Source organism: Lagopus muta, chromosome W (assembly GCF_023343835.1).
Source record: "Lagopus muta isolate bLagMut1 chromosome W, bLagMut1 primary, whole genome shotgun sequence".
Classification (NCBI taxonomy): Eukaryota; Metazoa; Chordata; class Aves; order Galliformes; family Phasianidae; genus Lagopus; species Lagopus muta.
The window spans coordinates 5438165-5465784 of NC_064471.1; the positions used below are offsets into that span (position 1 = coordinate 5438165).

At 40.8% G+C, this 27620-nt stretch overlaps 1 protein-coding gene across 2 annotated transcripts in view; it reads left to right on the top strand.

Moving 5' to 3' along the window:
* LOC125686432 (uncharacterized) overlaps nucleotides 1-15979 on the top strand; it is a 261987-nt gene extending 246008 nt beyond the window's left edge. Inside the window, exon 2 of one of the 2 annotated variants that reach the window (XM_048930403.1) lies at nucleotides 15168-15979. The gene's annotated coding sequence lies outside the window, so the exon portion shown is untranslated. Of the gene's footprint in view, nucleotides 1-14173 lie in introns of both variants that reach the window. The other variant, XM_048930401.1, reaches the window with a different exon arrangement.
* The last annotated feature ends 11641 nt before the right edge of the window (nucleotides 15980-27620 follow it).

Consider the following 27620-nt stretch of genomic DNA (forward strand, 5'->3'; position numbering starts at 1 on the left):
GATAACGCTGTTTGGAATTATTTCAGCTGTTAAAGTTCACATTGATGGTTACATTCATGGTTGCTGCTTCCTAACAGCCCTAACACTGGTGCTGAAATTACTGTTCCATTACAAGCTTCAATATTCTGATACTAAGCTAAAAACATAAAGCATCTACGATGTTGTGTTTTTACCAGGACTTACGTAGTTTGTTTTTAACTGACACTTTTTTTTTTAGATTTGTATCATATTAGTTGTGCAAGCTAGAATGTTTGTAGTAATTGAACAAATTTCATTTCCAAAATCTGTTTTCTGCTCAGATGTATTCAGATAGTATGTCCCTAGAAGTATCATTATTATAAATGGTATATAAGAAGAAGATATTTTCCCTTTTCCCATTCATGGTCTGGTTAGATGACGTAAGCAGGAAAAGGGTGCTTTATCTGTGCTGCACTGTCATACTCATTATGTCCTTCCTTTGTGCATAGGGAGGTAAAGAGTTGATTTTACTCATAGATTTAAAGTTAGTCTATTTCTGTATTAATTTTGTGAGATAAAACTCTGCGGAATTAATGCAGCAGATGTAAAGCATAAAAAATACCATAGTCCCATAAATATTTGCGTTAGCAGTCTGTTTCTGAGGAGTACTTGTACACCGTGTAATGTTGGGAACTGAAAGACTAGAGGCCAGATGATAGAGAATATTCTTAGGAGTTGGTAATAATGTGGTTATTTGGTTAAAATACGCAAAATAAGTAACAACAACAAAAAAATCTGAAAGAGAACTGTACATGGCTTGTCTAAAGCTGGTATGAAGAGATATTGTTACACTAAAATTGCCAAATACTCTACAAGCTCAAAGCAATATCTGACTGATTTCATATAGAATAATGCAAATAAGTCATTTCAGATATCTGTGTGGAGGTCTTTAGTTCATTTTAAGTATCTGAAGTTTCTTCTTGAAGAGACGTGATACAGTTGGCATACAGAGAAATTAAGTGTCCCTGGACCTCCTTGCTGAAGTGTATTGCAGAACTTCAGTAAATAGGCAGAACTGGTAAGCAGACTGGTAAACCACTACTACTATGGTTGTCTCCCATACAGTCATTGTGTAGTTCTAAGAGGTGGAGCTTTTAGTTTTAAACATTGTTTTTGATGTCCTGAAAATACTGACTTGACTGAAAGCTTGCCTGCTTTCTGATGTTATCTTTGACAGTATCCAATATCCTCTAACTGCAGAGTCGCTGAGGCTGGTGAGCTGAGTCGAAGTTGCAGTTACGTTTCCTGGAGGGAAAAGGTTCTTTCAAGGACTTTCTGCATTGTCAGATTAGCCTACTCAGAAGCTCATCTGAATTGGAATTTTAAATTAATGCATGTTCACCTAAAATCAAGACTCTAAATGAACTAAATTTGTACTGTTGGCTGGCATTTGTTTCAATCATGTGCAGGCAAGATTATTCTTGTACACAGCGAAGCAGATATAGATGTTTTTTTGTAGCATTGTTCATTTTATTCCTCCCTCCTCAGGTACCTTTTCCTTAACAATCTGTTTATTTAAAATGCGGCCTTAGCAGAACTCATTTAATCTATGCCATCCACGCAGGAGCACGTTTACAACTATCCGCAATAGGCTTCAGCTTGAATTTGACCTTTTCCTTGTAAAATTCTCTAAAACACTTTCTGGAAAAGGAGAGACTTCAGGATTTGAACTTTCACAAATGTTTAAGGGACTTTGCAACAGTGCTCTATTTCTTTTCCATCCGCATTTTGTTGTAAAACGAATCAGTACCTTTGGTACCTTCCCAGTGTCTTTAATCCTGACTCTGCTCCCACCTGTGTAATTGTAGTCATCAGGAATACATTAAAATTTTAGGCTACAGAGAGCGCATGCCTGATGCTACCACTTGGTGCCAGGTGAGTCTCAACTAGAGCAGCATTTTTTGTGAGCAGCAGACGTGACAAAAAGCCTTCAAATCTGCTTAATTGTCCCCTGTAGGAATTGGACAGATTACAATGGGAAAGGAGATAGAACAGAGGTGTGATGACAGAAGGACCGGCGTGATAGAAAGGTGCCATGTAGGAAGGGAAGATTGCTCACCTGTATCAGAAGGTTGTAGGTTTGCAGAGGGGAAAGCTCCACTAAGAAGGCATCTCCAACCAGAGCACCTTCCACAGTTTGGCCGTCAGCCTGTAATGAGGTCTAGGTTCAGCCAGGCTTCACCCCTTCTGGTCACTCAGCTGAATTGCCTTTGCTTGCGCTCCCAAGGCTGACCCCATCCTTTCCCCAGGTACTCAATGAGTGGTTCAGGCCATGACTCAACAGTTCCCATACCTCTCTTAAGTTTAGTCCTTGCTCAGATCTGTTGTGGTAAAACTAGGCTGGGAAGGAAAAGTCATTCCCAGCTTGTGCAGTGTAGACTTCAGTTCTGAGGTACTGTTAACATAAAGTTTTCTCATAGCGTATATATGATAAAAAAAAATAAAATCACAAGTGCGGACCTTGCTATGCAGCTTGCTAGCTGAGCAAATAAAGACCGTGGTTTAGACAGTAGTTTGCTCTCAAGCATAGAGCACATTGAGTTTATTCACTTGTGTGATTTGGCAGTGCTTTTTACTGTGCTGGACTGTGAGCTGGTAGCAGAAAGAATCACGCCTTTTGCTTCCCTTGGCATATAAGCAACTTTACATAATGCACTATGTGAGCCGTGTGTATGCTATTTTGATTTCCACATAAACAATTACAAAAGCTATCTTCCTCAACGTACACAAGGATTTATTTCTTATGAGCATAATAACCAAGCAAATAATATTTCTACATTGAAAAGCAGATTATGATTACCGTGAGTTGAAATTCTCTCCTGAAAAATAATCAGAAATGGATCATGTTTTTGTTGGTTTCTTTCAAAATAACACTTTGGATGCTGATGTTTAAGCCATGACTGAGGGGTACGTTTGTCAGTAGCGTTTCCCTTGGGATTGTTTTGGCTGGGGAAAGGAGCTTATGCTGGTACTTCCCATTTTTTAAAAATCAAGTTCTTTTGCAGTATATGCATTAGATGAAATAAAGCTAAATCCTTAATACTTCTTTTGTTCACTTTTACTAGATTTACACAATGTTCAGAAATAGCTACATAAAAGCCCTCTTCATTATCATATCTGGAAATAGATTTCAAATAAGTGCTTAAAATGAGAGAGAGTTTTTCCACTAATTCAGGCATCTGAGCAGCAGTTTTGCTCTCTTCAACATGATATTCTGGAACATTAACAGGAAGAAATTACTATCCTTTTGCTATAGTAATTCTTCCCCTTTCTTCGGTTTGTTTTCTTCACAGCTGTGAAAAATGTGTAAGAGCAGCATTCCACTTGACTCGTGAAGTAAAAATATAGGTAGTCTGTGATTTGGAGCAATTTATTTCTCATTCTGGATCACTTAATGTTAATTTACCTTGCGTCAAACCACATCAGGTGTTCTTAAGTGCTTTGACTTCTTTTTTTCTGAAGTCTGTCACCTTTGAGAATAAGAGGTGTATTGATTTCTCAATATTACAGTAGAGGTAGAAAATCATTGCAGAATGAAATGATCATCCCAAGTTTTCCCAGTTGCTTACTTGACATCACAGTAATCTTTTATTATGAACACCAAACTCAGGTAATGATCTATGTGGGGTAGAACAGTTCTAGAGTAGGTGGACAGCTTGTTTTTAACTTGGTCATTTTTTGTCTCTGTCAACACGTGCCTAGTCTACTTCTAAGTACTTCAGCCATTTTTATTTATTTCACCTATACTAGTATTTGACATAGGCTTCAAACATTTCTGTACAACACTGCAAGGAAACTTGTTGCATTTAGCAAAATGAAAGCAAAGAGATATGATTTTTCTCTCTTTAAAATGCTACGTTTGTAAATACCAAAGAAAGGAAGAATTTTAAATCATAGTGTACCGCTACCTGGAGGGATTTTGTAACAAAGTAGAGGACAACTTCTCCCAGGTAATAGCGATAGGATGAGAGGTGATGGGCTCAGGTTGCACCAGGAGAGGGCACTGGAATGGGCTGCTTGGGAAGGTGGTGGAGTCACCATCCCTGGAGGTGTTGAAGAAGAGGGGAGATGTGGCACTGAGGGATGTGATTCAGCAGGTGTGGTGAGTATGGGTTGATGGTTGGAGAAGATGATCTTGGAGGTCTTTTTCAACCAGATGCTAACGAATAGGTAGGTTATGACAGCTTTAATGTAAAATAAACGTTATTTTTCAGGCTCTGAACTAACCTATGAAGTTTTGTTACACAGAATTATCTTGGAAAGCCAGAGGGATTTCACTACTGGACACTTTTTAAAAAAATATAAAAGCTGTATAGAAGAGAGAAAATTCTGAGGAATTGGAGTAGAGGATGAACTGAAATTGCTAGCTTATGGATAAAACCTCCTGAATACAACCTCTTGAAGTCATGTCATTTTATTCCACACCATAACTTAGTGATGCACGAAACCTTTGAAATTTTAAGTGGCCTTTCAATGTACCTCAGACGAATTTATTTCCTTTTATGATAAAAATTGAAATTGACTACTAGAAATGAAATAACCAGAGTGCTTGGTTGTTTTTGTTTTCCTTAAGAGCTCTTTTGCTTACATAACACTTGCTCCTAGTATCCCAGAAGGCAATATACTTAAGGGTGTACTTGAGTGAATTTATTCTTCCAGCATGGATCACATACACTGCATACTAAACTTGAGAATGATACCTCTTTCACTAGACTGATGCTGGAAATTCCACATACTGATGTACTTTTCTGCACAGTTATCTAGTTTGACAACAACATTCAACCCTGAATACACATTTAGAATGACTTCTGTCTTCTATTCTTGCCAGCACCTTATTGAATAAAATCTCTGTCTTCTCCTCATGATTGCTCTTTTTCTGCAACTTTTCTTACAGTCTGGTGAGCTTGCAAGAATGCCAAAATCAGAAAAATTCTTGAGCACAGGAATAATTCCTCCCTACATACAGGTACACAAAAGGCAGCATAAGAAATGGTATGTTTCATATCAGGCACTTCCTGAATTCAATGTCTTGTGGAGGATCTCTAGCTGAAAGCAGGACTAGCGGAGGAAAGAGAAGTGTCTGGGAAGTGTTAAGAGGCCTTCAGGAACAGAGCCTGAGAGGTAAATAATATTATACTGAAAATTCATCCTTGGAAAAAAAATGTTTTAAGGTGGAAGAACGTTCCGAAGTTCTTTTGGAACATTTGGAACACTTGTTAAATAACTTTGATGTCTTTCACAGGTGAAGGTGAATAACACATGTACTGGGATACCCTTGGACATTTGGTCTGGTCTTGTCTGTCTCTGCTCTCCGTAGTCCACAGAAAAATTAAGTTGTTTTGTCAGAAGCTGGAGAGTAAGGAAGAGTGTCCTTTTCTTGGATGCTTCATAGTTGTTTTTACGTTGTGTTAAACATATCAATGTAATCAGTACCAAAAGGATTGTGAATTTTTTTTTTTCCGGTAAAGCAGAAATAACAGTGAATGCAACAAGCCAACAGGGAGCAAGATTAACTGAAGCAAAAAACATTTATTTAGAATTTTTAGGGAGAGGGAATTTGTGTTTGGGCATTTTCCTTTCTGAAATGGTTGCTCTGCCACAGTCTGGATGTTCCCACATGCATATATATCTAAACAAATGTAAATTGATTTCTAAGTCAGGTTTCTGAGTTCTCCAGTTTGACTTGTGTCATGGTTCTATGTTTTTGTTTTTGTTTTTTTGTTTCTGGGTTTCAGTATTCCACATCAAAACATCATGTATTCCAATATTATAGTAAAATAAGTTTTCCTCCATAGATTGCTGCCGCTGCTCTTTTCCTCCCTTCCTTCCTTCCCATTTTTGTGGGACTGGGGTGGGGGGGGAGGGCAGAGGCCTGTCGCCCCTGTTACGGACATAGATTGATCTGGTCAACTCCGTGACAGATTTTTGGCGCCCAACGTGGGGCACGACTGCTTTTTAGCTTTTAGAACGAATCTCTTTTTCCCTCTGCTCTTAGAGAGCTTCGTTAGGGAGCATTATCAGTAGTTCAGGTTTCTGTGCTGGAAAACCTGACCTTGAAAGATTAGGCGTACTGCCAGTGTTCTGGGATATTTGTAAACTTTGAGCACTACTTAGTCTGGGTAGTGCCTTTTTTTTTTCTTTTTTTTCTCCTCCTCTCGAAGCTCTCTAAGAGCAGAGGGAAAATACCATTCGGGAGAGAGAGAGTTTCCGAGCTGAGGTTCAAGCCAAAGGGGAAAATCCCCAAGTCAAATCTACTCAATCACAGGAGACACCAGTAACAATACCGGTTGCTCCTGTGGAGGGCAAGAAATGGAAACGAGTGTCTTCGCGTCTTGAACGAAAAAGAGAAGAAGAGGAGGAGGAGGAGGAAGATCCAGGCGAGGGGCCCTCCTCAGAACCACCACCATCGCGAAAGGCAAAAGCGAAAACTAAGAGACATGCAGAAGAGAGTGATGAAGAGGAAGTCTCTATTACTACTCGCCGGCCTCTAAAGATGACTGAAATCCAAGGTTCCAGAAAGGAGTTTACACGGCGCCCGAATGAAAGTCTTGTTTCCTGGTTGGTTTGCTGTTGGGACAGTGGAGCCCATAGCTTGTCTCTGGATGGTAATGAAGCTCGCCAACTGGGTGCCATTGCCAGAGATCCAGCTATTGATAGAGGAATTAGTCGGTGTTCGGATGAGGCTGCCTCCCTCTGGGAACGAGTGTTAATAGCCGTGAAGGAAAAGTATCCCTTCAAAAATGGCTTGAAGATTGCGATGAAAAAATGGGATACAGTGGAAAAGGGTATCCAGTATTTGAGGGAAATAGGCGTGGTGGAAATGCTGTATGACCCTAACTTTGTTCCTAACCACCCACAACAAAACCGCGACCCTGAAAAGGTGAGGACGACACCTGAGATATGGCAGAAAATCGTGACAACAGCGCCGGACAAATACGCCGCTACACTAACATCAGCGTGTGACAGATACCAGGAACAACAGAGAACGCCCTTAGTTTATGAATTAATTGTTACGCTCCAAAACTACGAACAATTGCTGTCCCCAATTCATGCTGCTGTTGCTGCTATATCAAAAATGACGGAGCAAGTGTCTCAACTGATTAACCGTGACAAACCTGTAGCAGTATCAGAAACGCTTGATGAAGATCAGGATAATCAAATGAGTCTAGCGAAGGAGGTGAAGGAGATGATGAAATTTATGCGAGCCCACCTAATTAAAGACGATGAACCTTCCTTCTCACGTGCACCATCAAAAATCTCAGCTGTTAGAGGCAAACGCTCTCCAGCTCAAGTAAGGGATAATACACCGCGAATTGTCCTATGGTATTACCTACGTGACCATGGAGAAGACATGAGGAAGTGGCACCGTGAACCTACTCCTGTACTGCGAGCACGGGTGAAAGAATTACAAGGCAGATCAACCACCAGTGCAGTTGCTCCAGTTACCACAGGTAATGAATAGGGGGGCCCTGCCCTCAGTCAGGGGGGGGAAAGGGATAATAGAGTATATTGGACTGTGTGGATTCGATGGCCTGGCACATCAGAACCACTGAAATATAAGGCCCTGGTGAACACTGGTGCACAGTGCACTCTGATGCCCTCGAGTCATGAAGGGACAGAATCAATCCATATTTCTGGAGTGACCGGGGGCTCTCAAGAATTGACTGTGTTGGAGGCTGAGATAAGCCTCACTGGTAAGGACTGGCAAAAGCATCCTATTGTGACGGGCCCAGGGGCTCCATGTATACTAGGTATTGATTATCTCAGAAGGGGGCATTTCAAGGATCCTAAGGGGTATCGATGGGCCTTTGGAATAGCTGCTGTGGACACAGACAACATTAAGCAGCTGTCTGTTCTGCCTGGCCTGTCAGAAGATCCGTCTGTTGTGGGGCTGCTGCGAGTAAAAGAGCAACAGGTACCGATTGCCACAAAAACGGTGCACAGGCGGCAGTACCGCACCAACAGGGATTCTTTGCTCCCCATTCATAAGTTAATTCTCCAACTAGAGAGTCAGGGAGTGATCAGCAAAACTCACTCGCCTTTTAACAGCCCCATATGGCCAGTGCGTAAAGCCAGTGGAGAATGGAGGCTGACGGTGGACTACCGTGGCCTGAATGAAGTCACACCCCCACTGAGTGCTGCTGTGCCGGACATGTTAGAACTCCAATATGAACTGGAGTCAAAAGCGGCCAAATGGTATGCCACCATTGACATTGCTAATGCCTTCTTTTCTATTCCTTTGGCCAAAGAATGTAAGCCACAGTTTGCTTTCACATGGAGGGGCGTTCAGTATACCTGGAACCGTTTGCCCCAGGGGTGGAAACACAGCCCGACCATTTGCCATGGGTTGATCCAAACTGTATTGGAACAGGGCAGTGCTCCTGAGCACCTGCAGTACATTGATGACATCATTGTGTGGGGCGATACAGCAGAAGTCGTCTTCACGAAAGGAGAGCAAATAATCCAAATTCTTCTGAGTGCTGGTTTTGCTATTAAGCGAAGCAAAGTGAAAGGACCTGCCCAGGAAATTCAGTTCCTAGGTATAAAGTGGCAAGATGGCCGTCGTCACATCCCGACAGACGTGATCGACAAAATCACTGCCATGTCTCCACCCACTAGCAAAAGAGAGACACAATCTTTTCTGGGTGCAGTGGGCTTTTGGAGAATGCATGTTCCAAACTACAGCCTCATTGTAAGCCCCCTTTATTATGTGACGCGAATGAGAAATGAGTTTACATGGGGCCCTGAGCAGCAGCAGGCTTTTGAACAGATTAAACAGGAGATAGCCCGTGCCGTGGCCCTAGGGCCAGTACGGATGGGACAGGATGTAAAGAACGTCCTCTATACTGCTGCTGGAGAGAACGGTCCCACTTGGAGTTTGTGGCAAAGAGCCTCAGGAGAGACCCGAGGCCGACCCCTGGGATTCTGGAGTCGAGCCTACAGGGGGTCGGAAGAGGGCTACACTCCAACTGAGAAGGAGATCTTAGCTGCTTATGAGGGGGTTCGGGCTGCTTCTGAAGTAGTCGGTACTGACACACAGCTCCTTCTGGCACCTCGACTGCCAGTGCTGAACTGGATGTTTAAAGGAAAGGTTCCCTCCACCCATCATGCTACTGATGCCACCTGGAGCAAGTGGATTGCACTGATTACACAACGAGCACGGATGGGGAACCTCAGCCGTCCAGGAATCCTAGAGGTCATCATGGACTGGCCTGAAGGTAAAAAGTTTGGAACACCACCAGGAGAAGAAGTAGCTCATGCTAAAGAGGCCCCACCATACAATGAACTATCAGAGAATGAAAAGAAATATGCCCTGTTCACAGATGGATCGTGTCGTATTGTGGGGAAGCATCGCAGATGGAAATCTGCTGTGTGGAGCCCCACACGACAAGTTGCAGAGGCCACCGAAGGGAAAGGAGAATCGAGCCAATTTGCAGAGGTAAAGGCTGTCCAACTGGCCTTAGATGTCGCTGAACGGGAGAGGTGGCCAATGCTCTATCTTTACACTGACTCATGGATGGTAGCAAATGCCTTATGGGGGTGGTTACAGCAGTGGGAGCAAAATAACTGGCAAAGAAGTGGTAAACCTATTTGGGCTGCTGAACTGTGGAAAGACATTGCTGCCCGAACAAAGACTATGGTTGTAAAGGTGCGCCATGTAGATGCTCATGTGCCCAAGAGTCGGGCTACTGAAGAACAGCAAAATAACCATCAGGTAGATCGAGCTGCCAGAATTGAGGTGGCTCAAATAGACCTGGACTGGCAGAACAAGGGTGAATTATTTCTGGCTCGGTGGGCCCATGAGACCTCAGGTCATCAAGGGAGAGATGCAACATACAAATGGGCCAGAGACCGAGGGGTGGACTTAACTATGGATGCCATTGCACAGGTTATTCATAACTGTGAAACATGTGCCATCATCAAACAAGCCAAGAGGATGAAACCCCTCTGGGAGGAAGGGCGATGGCAAAAGTACAAATATGGGGAGGCATGGCAGGTTGATTATATCACCTTGCCACGATCTCGCAATGGCAAGCATTATGTACTTACTATGGTGGAGGCAACCACTGGGTGGCTTGAAACATATGCAGTACCCCATGCTACCGCCCGAAACACCATATTAGGTCTTGAGAAACAAGTCCTGTGGCGACATGGCACCCCAGAAAGGATTGAGTCAGATAATGGGACTCATTTCAAAAATTCTCTTGTAAATACTTGGGCCAAAGATCACGGCATTGAGTGGATTTACCATATTCCCTATCATGCACCAGCCTCTGGTAAAATTGAATGATACAATGGATTGTTAAAAACAATGCTAAAAGCACTGGGTGGCGGAACATTTAAGCACTGGGAGAAGCATTTGGCAGAAGCCACCTGGTTAGTCAATACCAGAGGATCTATCAATCGTGATGGTCCTAACCAATCCAGTTCCCTACATACCGTAGAGGGAGATAAAGTCCCTGTTGTACATGTAAAGAACATGTTAGGAAAGGCAGTTTGGGTTCTTCCAGCTTCTGGAAAGGGCAAACCTCTCTGTGGTACAGTTTTTGCCCAGGGACCAGGATCCACTTGGTGGGTGATGCAGAAGAATGGGGATATTCAGTGTGTACCACAGGGAAACTTGATGCCGGGGGAGTGCAGTTACTAATTCTATGTATATGTATATAGCCATATGTGTGTAATGCATTTTAATCATTTTTTGTTTGCTTGTATATATGTATATATATTTTAAGCATGATGTAACGATGTAGAATAAGGGGTGTTGTCAGCAACTGCGAGACTGAGAGACCCCCCCACGGGATGTGACGCGATAGGCCCTCTCCCTGCTCTATGATTGATGTGTGGCACGTGCCTTAGGGGCGTAGACGAAGCACATAGGTTATATAAGCTAGAGTTCACGTGTAATAAACGCCATTTTGCTGTTCATCATATTGGTGTGTGCGTGCAGTCATTTGGTCCTGGCCTGGTTTTAGGTCAGTACCGCAGGAGGCAATGCAACATTGGTGCCCCGTGTGAGGAACCAGTGCGGAACCCACTTGTGAGGATCCCCCTTGCATGAGAAGCCAACTTGGGTTAAAGTCTCCTGCGAGCCTGCAGAATTTCCAATGCCGTAATGAGGTAATTATGGGTTGGCCGTGGAAGACCGTGGTGTTGCGGTATTTCGCCTAAGGGCGTGCCTGCAGCAGCTGGCTGCTGTGGAAGTTCGGGGGTGGTGATAGCCTGTGGTTGGTGGCAGGTCGCTCTCGAATTCGGGACATCAGTGCCGCGCTGGTGATGGATCAAGTTATTAAGTTGGTCCTTCAGTTCTGTAAGGACTATCACAGCAGGAATGCCCCTTCTAAGAAGGACATTTCAGTTGTACTTATTCGCCTGGAAAAGGAGTGGAATCTTCCCTCCTCTCAGGACATTTTAGATCCTGATAAATGGGATCAGTTTACATCCACGCTTGCGCAGCGTGCGATAGAGGAGCAAAAAGCAGCGGAGCTAAAAATCTGGGGGTTAATTCTTGGGGCTCTTAAAGCCGCTAGAGAAGAAGATAGAATTCCTGAAACTGCATGCGTTATGATGGGTTTGGAATTTACTAACACCGAGAGAAGTGGCGCGGGAAGCATCCTTTCTTGCAGGTCCCCTGAGGAAGAGAACACCGCAAATATGCCCTCAGCTATGGCGACTAACATCTCGTCCGCACCTTCAGCACCCCCCTTCGCTCCCCCCTCGGCTTCAGCTTCGCATAAACAAGTAGAAGAAGACTGCGCTAAACTGTCTGCGCTTTTATCATGCAACACCGGCCAAGTGCAGGAATCCAAGGTCGTTGAAACTCCCCAGCCGTATCCAAGACAACCGCTGTATCCTTCTCTGTGTAATCTAATACCACCTGCGGGGGCAGGGAAAGAAGTGAGCTGGGATGGGACACTTGCTGTCTCTTCTCTGGAGGTGGAATGCAGTAACACCCAGGGGGGTGGGGACTGCGGGCAAGGCTCGGGTACGGATTGGTCAAAAGTTAGAGAGGCGGTAGAAGAAAAAACAGCAAAGAGAAAGGGAAGCGATGTAACTTACAGGCGCTCAGATGATAACGTCCGGCCAGCACTGTCCACCCTGATCGCGCCTGAAGGAGTAGATGGCGTGTGGGCAGCGCTGTCTGCTCAGGTTGCACCCGTAGGAGAAAGACAAAATGACGAGAGTCTCCGGACCCACTCCCTACCACAGCATTCAGACCCACTGATTCGACCCACACATCCCTTTACAAGATTGAGTGCGTATGCAACCAATCAGAAGCCTCTACAACAGTCAGTGCATGATCAAAGAGAGATGGGTCTGAGGGGAGGGGTGCGGAGCCCGCAGCTTCCAGCTGTGACTGAAAAGGATAGTGAAAGGAGAGAGGTGAATTTGCATTTAGGAGTTAAGAGAGATGCACTAACAGATTGTGGAAAGTTTAGATCTAGCCTGATAGAGGAAGGAAAAGTACTGGAGATCTTCCTGGTAGTAGGGAACAATAACAGAATCCCAGAAGGGGTACCCCTCAATCTGAAAGACATCACACACCTGATAGATTGTGTAGAGAAACAGGGATTGAAATCACTCCTTGCTTTAAATGCATTAGAAGTCCTGACAGCATCAGGTCTTCTCTTTCCTCGTGATGTAATGAATCTGATGCGCATGGTTTTTAAGCCAGTGCAGTATACATTGTGGGCATCAGAATGGGTTCCCTTCAGGGACAGGTGGCCAGATTGAGGCCTGGAGAACAAGCAACAAGAATTTGCTTGTGAGAGCAATGCTCTCAAGGCTTGAGACATCTGCCTTGATATTGAATAGAATGTTTGTCATTTTTGAGGTACATTCCAACAGGTACCTGAGACAATATTGGTATACACTGGGAAAGGTTATGTTTGTATAAGGATCTTTGTAATTTCATACTCATAGATAGTGCCACTAGAGCTATCAGCAATCACTCTAATCAGTAATCAGTTATCTCTAATATCTCTTTGTCTATAACTTTACCAGTATCGTAGACTTTAATTGTTTAGCATTGATAACATCACATCAGTTATTGCAGCCCCTTGTTATTTAGGCTTGTATATGTTAGAAGATCGAGTAACAGAAGCCTTGACTGCGGCCGGTTTTGTTATCTCCGAGCAAAAAACTCAGAGGGGACCAGGAATTGAATATCTCGGGTATAAGTTTGGCCCGGAGATGGTACGACCGATCAGCCTTGATATTCGTCCCCATATTACCATCCTGTGGGATGTGCAGAAGTTAGTAGGGGCAATCCAGTGGATTCGAGGGGCTTTGGGAATCCCACCTTGGCTTATGAAACCCTTTCATGATCAGCTTAAGGGATCAAACCCGAGGGAGCCTAGGAAACTTACTCCAGAGATGACTGCCGCATGGCATGAAATCCTACAGAATTGTATGAGAGCATTCCTAACGAGATGGGACCCTGATCGGGCTCTCGAGGTAGCAGTAACGAGATGTGAGGCGGGTGCAACGGCAGTGATAGGTCATTCCCTTGATGCTAAGCCCCGACCTCTATGGTGGCTGTTTTCCGTACAGCCCACACGAGCCTATACTTCCTGGCTTGAGATTCTAGCAATGTTGCTTAAGAAATCTCGATTGCTGTCATTGCGAGCCTTTGCAAAAGAACCTGATGCAATATATCTACAGAGCTCATTTCGTGATACACAACCACTTCCAGATATCCTTTTTACAGCTTTACAGGGCTATGGAGGTGCAATTGAATATACTGACTCTCTGCCTATCTTTGAGCTAGCAAAACCCCTCCATGTTTCCCTCCGATGCCGCGTTCAAACTTCCCCTCTGGAAGGGCCTACCTTGTTCACAGATGCCTCCTCATCTACTGGACAAGGAGCTGTAGTATGGCAAAACTCAGACAATAAGTGGAGCTCAGCTATTTTTTGTGACCGGACAGTTAGCGTACAAATATTGGAAGTTATGGCTGTAACAATAGCACTTCGTTTATGGCAAGAAATTCCATGCAATGTAGTTACTGACTCTGCTTTTGCAGCTAAGCTGCTTGCACGCATGGGTCAAGAAGGACATCCGAGTACTACAGCAGCCGGATTGTTAGAAGAAGCGTTGGCCTCTCGCTCAGCTCCCGTGGCTATACTACATGTCCGCAGTCATTCAGAGGTTCCAGGGTTTTTTACAATGGGTAATGCAGTTGCTGACAAGATTGCAGGCACGTCATGCTTCACTGTCAGAACTGCGCATGATCTTCATGCATCTCTTCATATAGGTGCCAAGGCTTTGGCACGAACCTGTTCTATTCCCTTGCCAACAGCTCGTAATGTAGTTCAGGCATGTCCATATTGCAATTCTGCCCCAACTATTGGTGCAGGTGTTAACCCCCGTGGCTTAAAGCCATTGCAAATCTGGCAGACGGACTTCACATGGGAACCCCGTATGGCCCCTCGTCCATGGCTCGCCGTTACTGTAGATACAGCTTCTTCTATGATATCAGTCACTCAACATACAAAGTGCAATTCGACCGCAGCACAGAGTCATTGGGCCACTGCAATAGCCGCAATGGGGTTGCCCGGCCAGATAAAAACAGATAATGGGTCTTGCTTCATCTCAAAATCGACCCAGGAATGGCTAACAGCTTGGGGGATATCTCATTCCACAGGAATCCCTGGCAACTCTCAGGGACAAGCAATTGTAGAACGTGCCAATCGCCTCCTCAAGGAAAAGTTACGCGTCCTAGGTGAGGAGGAAGGGTATCAGAGTGCAATTCCTGTTAAAAGACAAGCAGAGATTCTATCTGAAGCCATTTACTCATTGAATCACTTTGAACGTGGAGATTGCAGTAGAAGCCCTGTACAGAAACATTGGCAGCCCAAAGTCTTGAGCGAAGGGCCTCCAGTAAAAATAAAAGCAGACAGTGGAGAATGGGAGGCGGGCTGGATGATTCTGGTATGGGGAAGAGGCTATGCAGCAGTAAAACATTGCGAAACGGGAAAAATAGTATGGATACCGTCGCGAAAAATTAGGCCAGACATCAGCAAGGAACTAACTGGAACATAAGTCTTCCCTTTACAGCATTGACTCCTGGGAAGGCCCAGACAACAGACAAAATCGCCAAAAGAACAAGAGAAGGAGTCGCTCCTGAACAGCTTACCCACAAAAGAAAGGTGTTCATGCTAACGAGGTACCAACTGCTAAAACACATCAGAGGCAGTGGACAGAAAGTCTTCATTGCTGTTCACCACGACACAAGAGAGAGAGACACCACGTCTTAGAGAGAGAAGAAGGATGGGGAACACCACTGATGGGAAGTGCTTCTGGGATGGTTCATCAATACGACGGGAATGTTTAACTCTGTTTAACTCTATTCTATATTCAGTTATAGTTGCATTAGGTCTAACATTAATACGCTTAGTGCTTATAGTCATATTATACATATAGGCATATAGGTATATAAGTATATAGTCATACTAGGTACATAGGTATATTACACATATATAAGTATAGTGTATGTTGAGACAAATGACTCGTATGGCAAATGCTAAGACGAACAAATCAGCATCATCTAAGAATGCAATATATAGTTTTATGTAGAACTCACGTTTAGGATTATTAAGTTAATAGGTTGTCATTAGGTTAATAGGTTATAGGGTTATTAGGGTAGGATTATTCTGCGAATCGGGATGTAACGGGGCAAGGCTTAACCGAGAGGACAATGGCATGTATAGGCGCAATGCGGGGATTTCGGGGTGTACGTGGTTAGGTCCTCTCGAGTTGTAGTAGACTTTCTTGAGCTTGGAGAGGGGGAGATGTTGTCAGCAACTGCGAGACTGAGAGACCCCCCCACGGGATGTGACGCAATAGGCCCTCTCCCTGCTCTATGATTGATGTGTGGCACGTGCCTTAGGGGCGTAGACGAAGCACATAGGTTATATAAGCTAGAGTTCACGTGTAATAAACGCCATTTTGCTGTTCATCATATTGGTGTGTGCGTGCAGTCATTTGGTCCTGGCCTGGTTTTAGGTCAGTACCGCAGGAGGCAATGCAACAAAGGGGTGGAATGTCATGGTTCTATGTTTTTGTTTTTGTTTTTTTGTTTCTGGATTTCAGTATTCCACATCAAAACATCATGTAGTGTACGGGGCATTAAAGTATCACTGCCCCAATCCCAGCTACCTATCCCTGTACATTACAGCAGTCACGGGATCTGACCCTTCCGGGTGGGGGGGGGCGCTCTCTTGCTGCCTTGCAGTGGGTGCTGGAGGGTGCTTTCCTTGCCGTTCCAAGCTTTTTCAGGTTTGAATCGGTCCCAGGAACTCTCTCTCTCATCTTGTCTGATTTATTCATCTCAATTTCAATTAAATTGTATATATTGTGTTATTTTGTATTCCAATATTATAGTAAAATAAGTTTTCCTCCATAGATTGCTGCCGCTGCTTTTTTCCTCCCTTCCTTCCTTCCCATTTTTGTGGGACTGGGGTGGGGGGGGAGGGCAGAGGCCTGTCGCCCCTGTTACGGACATAGATTGATCTGGTCAACTCCGTGACAACTTGTTTTAGAAGTATACAACTATTTTTTGGATTTTAATGTTTTCAGAACAACAGCTCGATTTTTAACAATAGTAGAAGCTGGGAATTCCTGTATGCTAAGTGGAACTCTCGCATCAACTTCTCTATAGCCACAGTCTCGTCTCATCTTTTCGTTGCTTGGTTTTAGCTGAAAACCTATTCAGTAGAATCTTGTATTCGGCTAAATCTTGTTGTCTGTTAGGATGTACAGTCAAGTGCTTTACCATGTTCTCCATGGCAAGACCCGTGACACATAAACAGGAAAAAATCTGTGTTAAACGCAGCTCACATCTAAGTGAGAGGCCTGTCAGTTCATGCATTTCCCTTCCATGTTCATATGCAAGTCTGCTTGTACTTCACAGCTGATACAGAGTATGTGAAATCTGAGATCTGGCTACAGGAGTAATTAATTCAACCTCTTCCTGGTGGCCTGGTTACCAGGGAGCAGTTTAAGCAAGATGTACAGGTAGATCTTACACTGGAAACAGGCTTCTCTTAGTAGTCCCTTTTTGCATGCCTCCCCTGATACGTACAGTGCATCAGATAAGGCTCGGATACCAGAACTTTCTAGGCATTGCTGAGACCGTATGAAGTTCCATTTTCATTCAGCTGAATATACGTAATGGGAAGAAACAAGTGTACTCCACTAAGTTGCTTGCTATTTAGTCTTTTATTAGTTTTGTGAACTTTGCGTGCCACTTGAGCTTTGCTTCCCTCTCCTGATGTGTAACATCACTAAATTTCTCCAAAAAATTACTTCCCAGGAAATCGTAGGTTGTTCATTACTGCACATACTACGCGTGCTATAGGTGTAATATTTGACAAGAAGGCTCATATTTCTAACTGTTTCGAGACTGATGACAGGATTTATTTTAAGCAGATTAACTTAATGATTTTTTAAAATGAAGATGAAGTGAAATTTACACATGGAATCTCAGTGGTGCGCGCTGCTTGTGTACTGTATCCTCGTAGCACTGGAGCAATGTCTGTTATACAGCATGCTTTTGTGGTGGCTGAGCTCAGTACCTGCTTTATCTTTCCTGTTACCTGATTTATTTTTGGTTTTGGCTTCTAGGATTTGATACCAGCATTTTGCCAATTTGCAAAGACTCCCTTGGCTGGATATTCAACAGGCTTGATACGAACTACGACCTGTTGTTGGACCAGTCAGAACTTGGAAGCATTTACCTTGACAAGAATGAGCCATGCACAAGGGCGTTCTTCAATTCCTGTGACACATACAAGGATAGTTTGATATCTAACAATGAGTGGTGCTACTGCTTCCAAAGACAGCAAGGTAAAAGATGAGAACAGCCTGCATATTTGTATGACTGATCTTACTGTAGTGCTCCATCTTTGCTTTAACGTAGGAAGATTATTATGGTGAACTACAAGCTTTTTAAATGCCTTGCTATCAATCTGTGTACAGCTTTTTGATCTATTGTGAATACCTGAAAAAAAAAAAAAAAAGGGGGGGGGGGAGAAAAAGAAGCTAAATGGAAGAGTTTGATGGAAATTCAAGGATAAAGTACAGAGGAGTGGCAAAAGCTTTTACAGCAGTATTGTTTTACCTGCTGATTTCTGGTATTCACACAGAGGAAGGAGACCAAAATAAAGAATAGAATCACTCACTTTAGTTCTTTCCCTATCTGCTTTGCATATGTTATAAAATAAACATTTCATTGCTAAACTAGGGCATCTTTTTGGGTTTTTTTTGTAAGCCTATTACAATAACTACACTAACATCATGGATAAAGTTCTTTTTCAGTCATTTGAACCTAAAACCAGTTGATTTTCACTGTCTGCAAGAATCTTTTTTTTTTTTTTTTAATGGCCTGATGTGATTTCTTTAAACAAATAAACACAGTGCGTAAGTATTGATTTTTAGATTTGGCTGAGTCATCACGTGAGTTATATTCAAACAAGTTGTGAGGAATTACAGAGTTCACTCAGTAAACATTGGCTGAAACTGGATAGAATTGCCCATTCCATTTTCTTGCTGATATGAGGGAGATTTTCAAAGGGATAAATAGCAACTCAGATCCAAATCTCTACAGATGTTGACTGTACAGGAGGGAAGATTGATGATGCAGTGGAAAATTTCAGAAACTGTTCAATGCTTTTGAAATTTAATATCTCTCTTTTTTATATCTTACGCTTTTAAAACTTCCATGATAAATTCCCATTAACACTCACTACCTATGGTTTGGCTCTGATTTCTGTGGAAATAAAGATCTATCAGGCAACGTTGAGCAGTTGAGTAGATTTGAGCAAAAATAAAACTACACTTCTTTAGATGTATAGTAACTTGCTTCTTTCCTTTGGTAGTCTTACCACTAAAAAGTTAACAATCTTTCAAGCACCTTGCTTTATTGTAGAATAATACTAATTTCTGTAAGTAGTCAGTGCTACCAAAATTAGTCAATCAAACATTACCCAAGCAAAGTAGTTCATAAGTAAAGAACATAGAGTGTTTTGCTTGGTTGGCTTTTAAAATAAACAAAACCCCAAATGAGCCTAATAAATAAACGTCTTTATTCTTTGGAAGGCAACATAATTCTTCTAATTAACACTTAACAAAATCTGTTTTTTCTAAAGGTGTAAGGAGAAAAAAGTGCTGAGTGCTTGTAGTCTTTTGTCATTTCTTCTCTCGCACAACGTTAGAACTTGCAGTGTGTGTGACTTACTGAATTATCTAGTCGCTATTTGTTGTGTTGTAGCATCTTTTAATATGTTCAAGTTTAACTATCTTTTACCTCCCCGAGTAGAATAGAAATAAGGCCCTTTACTAGGCCTTTGCTGCAGATAGTAAGGAAGTGGGTAGGTAGAGAAATTCAGTATTTTCTTTCTGATGTTCACTATAATAAGATGAAGGCTTCAGATCATGAAGGCAACTGTCTTATTCATTGAACTTAGTAGGTGTTTTCTGGGTACACATAGAGTTTTACAGAAGTATTGATTAACCAAGTTTGAAGTGAATACAAAACTTAGTTAATGATACGTATCATACTGGGATAGAAATTGTATTTTACTATTTTTGAATTCCATAATCTTTGCTGAAGTCATCATTTGAGAAGGCCTCTTACTGTGTCATTTAATGTATCAGTTCATGACTGGATCAGACAATTACTTGCAATTCTTTGTGCTTTCTTTTTGCTCGAGTTTTATTATGGTGAGTCAAAGTGCAGTAGCCCTATTACTGCACAGTACTCACATCTAGTCAATACAAGTAATTTTTTGCAGTACTCAAATCTCATCTGTCTTGCTCTTCCTGTAAAAGCTTTCCCACTTTGGCTGCTGCTTAATTTCTTACATAAGGCCCAGCGATGCATATTGCTTTTTTTCTTGGCCTTATCCCGCTGTAAATGCAGCTCAGCATTTCTGCAGTACTTCAGAATCTGGACTTCCTAGTGCTCTGCTGTCTTCCCACCTGTTTTGGTCCCTCTTGCCCTCTGGTTTCAACGAACATTGATGCAAGTGATTCAGAACTTTTTTCCTTTGGTCCTTGACATTAATTTAACACTTCTTTCTTAACTAAATGCTGAGGCACTTCACTGTTGGCCTCTTTACAGGTTGGTTATTTCTTCTAGTACTTTATCAGTATTACAAGTTTTTGTTTGTTTGTTTGTTTTCATTGCTCCTTGAAAATAGAGTAGGAGAGTAACCACTTTTACTGGGAGTATTGATGCTTGGAACATAGATATTTATTTACTGCAGGCCGCTGTGCGGGTCTGTTAGTCTAGCATTTATCTTGGATGTCTTTTTCCTACAGGCTCTTCTGCCTATCAGGAATAAAAAACTACTTTGTGACCTTCAAACTAGTTTGTCTTGCAGAATAGTGGTATATGTTGTGATTTTTATTTGTTGCATCAGTCTCTTGAGTTTGCAGGGTATTAAATACGAGCGTAGGTGGTTTGAGAGGAAGGTATAATGTGGGCTGTATAAATGAGGTCTCCAGGAAGGTTTCTGGAAGTGCAGTATTGACCACTTCAAATCTCTATACCTAGAGCCTGAGTTGTCCATAATCAATTATATATACTTGATTGCAATTGGAGACAAGACACAACGTGACAACTTTCATGTCAAAAACTAGGGGATCTGCAAAATATTATCTACTTGATACTTGGAAAATCTGTTTTGTAATTGAATAAGATAGAGGATCTGAAAGCTGGAGGCTCACTATTTGAGCAGCAGCTCCTTGAGGCATTACTGTTAAGTATCCGAGACATTTTTTGTCACATCTATCAATTTTCCTCTCATTGCTTTGTGAACGCACCTCTTTTTGTAAACCAAAGCTTTATCATACAAGCCCTGCACCACCTTTTGACATAGCTGAATATTGATGTCTCAAAGTCCAGCATTAACAACATGAGATACTCTGGTGTACATCAGTATTTCGATGACTGCATAAACGTGGGTGGCCAGTAAGTGGTTCATAAATCACTCAGAACAACGCAGTGATTTTGTCAGAAAATTCCTGTCACGTTGCTGGAGATAGGTTGAGGATGGAGATGGTGAGGTCTCTTGTTTGCATTCAGGCTATCAGAAAGGCTTTTCTGATGTCAGATTCATTTCAATTCCAAAGGAAGACTCAACAATAATTTTTGTACGGAATAAATCTTCTTTGGTCATGACTCCCAAGGCTGGTTTTCCACTGAATCTGCTTTGTATTGAATTAAGTTCAGAAACCTAGAAGAAAGCTTTTCCAAAAGTCACGAATTAAGTGGGAGAAAATGAAGAGGGAAACATTATCGTTTGGGAAGGGTTGAAAAATTATGAGCTATGAACTGCAACAAACCAGTTGAGCTTCCAGCCTGCCGCTTTCTTGGCAGCTCTAAGCACAAGAGTGTTTTTAATATTAATTGCTAAGAATGTTTTGCCACTTTTATCCTGAGAAGCAAATCTTAAATGTGTGTCTTGAAGACTTAGCTTCTATAAAGAATTTTGTGTAAGTAGCTTTGTCATGATGGCCTTGTTACCTTTTGATTAGTGGTATTCTTTTTTTTTCTAATTCTCCCTGATCTGTAGCTGTAATTGAAGGGGTTTTGTAGGCATAGCCTGTCACTTTTATAAAATATATGAATGCATTTCTAATTTACTTTTTTTTTTTTTCCATAGAACACAGTAGATGTATCTTCTTGCTAGGCTAGTTCTTCATTTGCACGTTCCCATCTTCTTTCATAGATCCTTCTGATCTGTGGGACTTCTTTGTGTGAATGGCTGTAATCATTCGAGTTGAGGGCAGTCTAAAGTTGTATGTATCTTTTAGTGTATGAGATAAGTAAAGAGCATTTAAAGTATAAAGCCAAGAAAAATTAACAAGTGGTTCTTAATGAGCGGTTTTTGATCTCTTGCAGTTTATATTTGTTCTGTTAGATAAGACATCATTAATAGTTTCAAAAGCCTATTGGTGTATCCAGGCTATGCTGATGATGAGACTCTGCATTGACCATGAATTTATTTTTGATCCAGTTACTCTGTGTAATTATCACTAATGTTTGAGCATTCCCGCCAGAAAGATTTCTTTGGATATTACATTTTTGTCAGTCCTTCACCCTTTTGTGAATCCTCTGCTTCTCCCAGCTGCGTTCCAAATTCTTTCTCTCTTGACTACATGATGAGAATACTTGTTTTTCTTTGGCGGAATTCAGGAAAGGCTGCTTTGGACTTGGACCACTGAAGTGGGTTTTTTTTAGCCTACGCAGTGACTGATTTCTGCTCAGAAGGTCCTTTGCTAGTGTGTCCAAAGCTAAGGTGATCTTACTGATCTTGAAGTAACTTAGATTTGTTTTCTGTGTGCGTGGACAGAAGTTGTTTCACGAGGAAGCCTTGAGTAAATAGCATGGAAAAGATATATTACAAATAACCAGAGTGTCTTCAAATGAAAAATGAACTTAACAGCATGTGAGATTCTAGTAGAGATGTTATCAGAATATAGTCTGGGAACACTTAGAGCTGAAGACACACGTGAGTAAACCCATGAATATTAATACTGTTTCAGAGTGAGAAATACCTTTGTGCTAGTGGTGCAATGTATGCAATATCTGGATTCAAAATTTATTCAGCAGTGATGGATGTGTATTTGTGTCTTATTTCCTTCCCGTTCATGGAATGTACTCTGACTTTATAGAGAGCAGAAAATTAAATGATTCAGAGCTATCTCTCTGACTAATGGAAATCATATTACCTCTTCTGCCTCTTACCTGAAGTTTTGGGCACAGTTTTTAACGAGATTGCTAAACAAAGAGCTTCATGCCCATGGAATTTGTCTTTAATTGTTGCAATAGAACCCCAGTCTTGCAAATTTCAGTGAAGAACATTTTTACGTAGTTAATGCCGTATTTGAAGTTCAGAACTTGAACATGACTTGTAACGGAGATGAAAGGGTAAGATTGATTTCTGTATACTGATGAAGTAGGGTGTGGTAGATTTACTGTTTCGTTATAACATTTTGAAATGGTCAGTGCTAGTGACCAGATGTTCACTTACAGCTGGGTTAACTGGCAGTTGCTTTCTGCTCTAATTCGTGGCTGTGCTTAGCTTCCTAATTCCAGAGCTGTGGCAAGCTGGATTAATTCTTCTCTTTCAGAGCTGAGAGTGTGACTGCTAAGGTAAGGGCTGTGTGTTTTTTAAGATCAGCAGTTAGAGAATGTAGCAAACTGTGAAAACTTAGCCATCTGCTTTTCTTCCTAGATACCATGTAATATGTTCAACCTTTCTCATGTCCTTTTAGACCCACCTTGCCAGACGGAACTCAGCAACATTCAGAAGCAGCAAGGAGGAAAGAAGCTCCTGGGTGAGCCATAGATCATTCTTTTGAAGGTTTTATTGCTTACATAAATAATCTTGGTGAAACAGCAACATAAAATCAATATTAATCCAGCAAAGATAGAGAACAGTAAATTCTAGTAACAAAATTTATGACGTTTTTGAAAGCTATTAAACTTAGTTTTATTACCATACCTACTGAAAGATATAATGTCTGTTCTATTAACCTAATAGGAAGTATGTTTTTATGGTTATAGAGTGTCTCTGCTGATCCTTACTTGAATCCTTCTTTAAGCAATTGAAATCTTTCTTGTTAATCAGTATATATTGTATTAATATCACTAAAATGCAAGATCTTCGTTTTGCTCTTAGCCTCAGTGTGAAAGCTGCAATAAAAGGCTTGACCCAAAGTAGTCAAAATTGTATTTCTGCTAAGGATGGTTTCAAGTAACTGTGTACTTCTAAGTGTTTTGTATAGTGTTGTTTGTCCATTTTTCAACTTTGTTTCAAAAAGATGTCTTTCCTTGTAAATTAAAAGCCATGTATACAGCCTTAGGAAAGCCACTGCCTTACAGAATAAGTCCATGATCACGTCTCTACTTGTCGCTGTTCTTGGGCTGGTTGGGCCCCATTCCTTGAGTAATGGGTTGGAGACCAACATCCTGGCAGAGGGGAAGGGAAAAAGGGGAGAAGATAGGGAGATTGGCCTAAAAAGAAAACAGCAGCAACGAGCTAAGGGAGAAAAGTAATTTACTAAATATGATAGTGGAATGTGAGATAACATAATAGAATACAGTATAATTGGAATTTAAGCTAATAAATAAAATGAGAGTGCCCAAAATGAAAGATTTTAGATGAGACTAAGCAGTTCAAAGCTGGTATCCACTGTACTCTGTTGCTTATCAGTCACTGCTGCTTAACAGAATCTGGCAGAAGAAAGTGACCTTTTTTACATTGATCAAGGGGCATTTATGTCTGTATTTGATATTTATATATTCCAGGACAGTACATACCCTTATGTGATGAAGATGGATATTACAAACCAAGTCAGTGCCATGGAAGTGTAGGGCAGTGTTGGTGCGTTGACAGATATGGCAATGAAGTAACAGGATCCAGAACAAACGGTGTGGCAGAATGTGGTAAGTTAAGAAACTTCTGTGGACTTGATTTGGAAATGTTACATGCTTTGATGGCCAACCAGGCTATAAAAAAAAATTTCTTCACAAAGAACAGGCATGGGATGCAACTACGTGGGTTTTGATGTAAATACAATTTGTGATTTTTATTTCTTTGGTCTTTGTAACTCCTATGACTGTGACAGTTGTTAATAGACCTCGTGTCTGTGCTTTTCATGGTGTAGGTAAACTTAGGGAAAATAAACTACCTATAACAGTGTTAGACAAATACGCTGAAATGCTTGGTGACATCTCTTTGGGTAATCAGCATGCTAGATTTTTTGTTTTGCTGGAACGAATTCCAGAAGTTTTCAGCACATTAAGTATTTCCTTTTTCCTCTAAAAAGCCCTGCAACTTCCAGGAATTCCCATTCCACCTTTATTTCGTGTCCAAGACATCAAAAATGGCAATTAAAGCCTTGCATTTCTCCATTTCCTTTCCTTTGCAGAGGAGCGTAGCCTGAAATACTGGATAAATTAAACACATATCAGTGTTACAGCAATTGACATACCTGTTCAGGCCAATTTTCCGTCTAATCCAGTTCTGGGTAGTTGTACAGTTCCAGGTAGTTAAAGATGATATGTAAGAACTGAGAAACTTTGTTTTGTCACTAGTCCTTATTTTGAACTGTAAGTAGGACTTAAATCCTTTTTTCTTTTCCTGGAGCTTATTATATTTCTGCAAGTCCATGACATTCATCTCTATTTATTAAAATTGAGGAATTCATCCCTACTGATGTGGATTTCCTGTAAGACAAAAAAGAAAAAGATAGTGTTTATATTTTATTGTGTAATTATATTCTGTGTGAAAGTTTTTTTTTTAAAGTAAGTGATTCTCCTGAAACTAAATAATTTCCATCTCTTTTGAATGCCTATGAATATTACTTGATAAATATGGTACATATTATTCTATGAATGCATGATAGAGTTTGTGTGTCTCTTGTGTAACTCTCATGCCTTTTCAGCTATTGATTTAGAGACGTCAGGGGATTTTGCTTCTGGTGATTTCCATGACTGGACAGATGATGAAGATGATGATGATGAAATAATGAATGATGAAGATGAAATTGATGACGATGATGAAGATGAAGGAGATGATGATGTGGATGACGACGATGATCACGATGGATATATTTGATGATATTAGGAGGGTGGATGAATTGTATCTTTCTAAAATTCACAGTACGACATTTCACAAAATCCCTTTGCTCTTCAAGATCAAAAGGATTCTAACAAATGTGTATATTTTGTATGATTATTTCGAACATTGCAGCTGGAGTCATAGACTTTTTTGTTTAAATAAGAGTAATTATATTATGTGCTTTTGAGTTTTTAAATGCCTTTGCGCTGAAGAAAACACATTGGAAGCGTAGCCTGAAGAAGAAAATGTTATGTGCTACTGAACATATAAATGATATAATGTAGAAAATACACTATTAAGACCAGTTCTTTTAAAACTTCTGTGAAAAGTTATTTCCCTTACCTGGACCCTGTGCATGTCCTCTTCAGGGCACTTACTGTAACTTGAGTTCTGTCAGGCACAGCAGGCTTTGCAAGTTGCCTGCTTAACACAAGAAAAACACGGTGCAGGAGAAAAACTTTGATGCACAAGTAGCATCTTACCAGCCTTTAATTAACCAAAGGTAAGGAGAAAAATTAACAGGAGGGAAAAATGAACAAAGTCCTCATTTGTGTTTGCATTTGGAGTTGTTTTTTAATAGGACACGGCTAGGTTCTTGAAGGGATTTTTCAAAAGCGGTCTCACAGATGAGCACTGATTCTGTAAATTAAACATTTCCTTGACTTTCTTTTTCTTTTTTTCATGTCGAGGTTATCTAGGCTTTAAGGTTATTTACACAAACATTAATTCACCCTTTGTTGTTTTTCAGTATGTCTCTCTAATCAGATTACCATAAAATAGTTAACATGGGGAAAAAATTGAGTAAAATTATATTACCTTTATATATGACTGTGTTTCAGAGTATTGACAGTTGGCCCAACATAGTTTTTAAAAAGTGCATAATTATACCTTTTATTTTCTAAATTCAGGAAATAGTTTTGCATCTTTATCTTAACTCATGTTGTTTTCTGTTACTAGTGCAGAAACTTAGCGAAAGTATTGTAAAGGTGCCTTGCAAAAATAGAGATAGAGAGACTTGAGCATGCATACCAGTATAGGTTGTTAGGCAATAGCTGAGCACACCCAATTACCAAATTAATGCCAGTATAGGTTACTGCTGCTGGAATGAAGAAAACGGAGTATTTTTTTTCCTACTGTTATGTAACTACCATGTGGATTAGATCATAATTATTGTGTAGAGTAGCACTTAAGATTTGACTGTAGAGAAAATTTATTTAATCACTGTATTTATGTTAGCATGTTAATTAATTGTGTAGAAACTTTGGGACGCTGCCATCTTCATATCACATCTATTGCTTTCTGCCCACAGTAAAGTTGACTTGACCTGTATAATGTAATACTACAGATTGTATGATTTCAAAACTGGATTACTGGTTTCCCATCAGTAATTAAAAGGAAAATCAGTTTATTATTTGAATTAATTTTTACACATGAAATACAAAATTTAATGTTTATCCTATGTGATATTGAAAAGTATACTGCATTTTATTTTTTACTGTTTCTGTATAGTTTGCAAAATAAAGACTCTTGTAACCAACTTTTTTGCCAACACAGCCCATCATTTTGAATTTTTGCATAGTTTGAAATTATGAAACAGAAAAATTCATGTTTCAGATACATTTCATCTATAAAAACATGTATTTATTTATATTAAAAAGCTTTTTTTATTATTTTATTTCCAGTAAATAATTTTGGATTGAGACAAAACCCATTATGGACTTCTATTTTTCTGTATTTTTTTTCTGAATTTTCTATAGATTTGTTATATACTTCTGTGGCATTGTCTTCATTATATAATTAAGAGAGACGTACTTTTGTTTAAACTCCGTCATAATGTGTGGGGCATAGGTGTATTATTTTCTTAAAATAAAAATAGCTAGGGGTTTGCCAGTCCAATACAACGGGATTTTATCAGAGAACAGTTTCTTATGGATGAAATTAACTGATATATAAATTGATTTTAAATAA